The sequence below is a fragment of the Octopus sinensis genome, unplaced genomic scaffold (assembly GCF_006345805.1).
Source record: "Octopus sinensis unplaced genomic scaffold, ASM634580v1 Contig00049, whole genome shotgun sequence".
Lineage (NCBI taxonomy): Eukaryota > Metazoa > Mollusca > Cephalopoda > Octopoda > Octopodidae > Octopus > Octopus sinensis.
In genome coordinates, this window is record NW_021823604.1 from 1 (window position 1) to 2,500 (window position 2,500).

The 2,500-nt window shown below is 44.2% G+C and overlaps 1 long non-coding RNA gene across 1 annotated transcript in view; it reads left to right on the forward strand.

The window, feature by feature from the left end:
* The first annotated feature begins 1,464 nt into the window (after positions 1 to 1,464).
* Positions 1,465 to 2,500, forward strand: part of LOC118768640 — an 11,724-nt gene continuing 10,688 nt past the window's right edge. Inside the window, exon 1 of the long non-coding RNA XR_005004427.1 lies at positions 1,465 to 1,515. This is a non-coding gene — a long non-coding RNA (uncharacterized LOC118768640). The remainder of the gene's footprint in view (positions 1,516 to 2,500) is intronic.

Consider the following 2,500-nt stretch of genomic DNA (forward strand, 5'->3'; position numbering starts at 1 on the left):
TGTGTGTCTATATGTATGTGAGGGTTATGTATGTATATATGTTTGAGAGTGGGTGCATGTCTATGTGTATGTGTGTGTATATGTATCTGCGCGCGTGCACTTCTCTCCCCTTTCTCTCCATTTTCTCTGACTCTCCTTTTTCGTCTCGCTCTCTCCTCTTCCTCTTCTTCCTCATCTTTCCTCTCTCCTCATCTCGGATCTACAGAAAATACTTCAACCCGATCCATCTTCTCTAGAACTACATCCCTCTTCTTGGGCTTCGTTTCCTCTTCCTCTCCCTCTCCCTCTTCCTTTTCTTCTTCTTCTTCTTCTACTACTACTTTATCTTCTTCTTCCTCCTCCTTCTCCTCCTCCTCCCACTCTCGCATCAGCCATTAAACTGTATCGATAGAAAAATGATTTGAACCTCATCCACTTATCTTTATTTAACAAATCCGCCAGCACCGCCGCCACTACCACCACCACCACCACCACCCACCGCTGCCACCGCATCCGTCGCCATCACCACCACCACCACCAACATCATTACCAACACCAGACGCCCTCCCCCCCTTACACACACATACACACCTTCGCCAAACCTCCGCCTCCAACACGTCTAGCGGAGCATGAAATGACAGCGGAGGCTGTCTCACCCTGTTCACATTAACTAATAAACACACACACACACACACACACACACGCACACACACACACATACACACACACACACGCACACGCACGCACACGCGCGCACGCAACACCATAAAGCCCTCTCCCCGCCTTTTCCCGCGCACCGTTCCTTCCACAACACAACAGCCATATAATAGCTAACACTTAATAAAGCCCTTAATCACTGTATTTAACACAACTGCAATTATATTTGATGTTCGAAACCGCATTAAAAATAATCAGAAACTACTTTTCATTAATTAAAATCGCTGTCAGCGCTTCATTTATAATTTAATTATCAATTAATCGCAATTCTCGGCGCCATTACATTGCTATTTGCAAATATTTCTCTTTGGGAAGTTGATTACCGAACTCTCTCCTCTCCGACAATAACCGAGGTTAGAGTTCGGCTGACGACGTCTAAAACGTCTGATGGTTTACAAATGTTCGAAGTTGTCTCCCTTGTGTGTATATTGTTCGGCCAAAACAATGGACTCATTCTTTTAGTCTTTTACGTGTTTCAGTCATTCGACTGCGGCCATGGTGGGGCACCCGCCTTAAAAGGGATTTTATAGTAGAAAAGGTCGATCCCCATCCCCCAAGACTTATTCTTTGTAAGTCTAGTACTTTTTGTATCGGTCTGTTTTGCTTAACCGCTACGTTGCAGGGAAGTAAACACACCAACATCGGTCGGCAAGGACACACACACGCACACATGTGTGTGTGTTGTGTGTGTGTGAGAGAGTGTGTGTGCGTGTGTGCGTGTATGTGTGCATAAGACATGCTTCTTTCAGTTTCCTTCTACGAAATCCACTCACATGGCTTTGGTCACCCCGAGTTTATAGTAAAAGACACTTGCCCAAGGTGCAACGCAGTGAGACTGAACTCGGAACCATGTGATTGGGAAGCGAGGTACTTACCATGCAGCCACGCTAATATTAACATAGAGTTAATTAATATCAGATATGATTTTTTAAATTATTTTTTAGTCACTGTCTTTAATTCGACTGGCAGAATCGTTAACACACGGGACAAATTGCTTAGCAGCATTTCGTCCGTCTTTACTATCTGAGTTCAAATGTTACGGAAGTCGATCGACTTTGCCTTCAGCTCTTTCGGGTTCGATAAATTAAGTACCAGTTGAGTACTGGGGTCGATGTAATCGACTACCCCACTTCTCTGAACATGCTGGCCTTGTGCCAAAGTTTGAAATCCAGTACGTAACTGGTACTTACTTAATCGACTCCGAAAGGATGAAAGGCAAAAACTCAGAACGCAGCGGCAGACGAAATACCCATTTCTTTTCTACCCACAAGGGGCTAAACACAGAGAGGACAAACAAGGACAGGCAAACGGATATTAAGTCGATTATATCGCCTCCAGTGCGTAGCTGGTACTTAATTAATCGACCCCGAAAGGATGAAAGGCAAAGTCAACCTCGGCGGAATTTGAACTCAGAACGTAAAGACAGACGAAGTACCACAAAGCATTTCGCCCGGCGTGCTAACGTTTCTGCCAGCTCAACCGTCTATTCCTATTATTACTCATGTCTTTGCTCCTACAAATTAACTTTTTACCTAATCGAATGAAATCAATATCTTTTTACAATGGTTTGTCATGAAATCGATCGTTTCTTGTTTTAACGCCTCGTTATAAACAAATATTTATCATTCGAGAAATATATCCGTATCTATATTAACAAACACACTGGCGTGCGGTCGTCATGTTCGTTGGGGGTTATTATTACTGGCGATGTTGTTGTTGTTGTCGGTGTTGTTGTTGGTCTTGGTGGCGGTGATAATGATGGTGGTGTTTAGCCCCAGGCGGGTTCTAAGTGGACCGTACTACC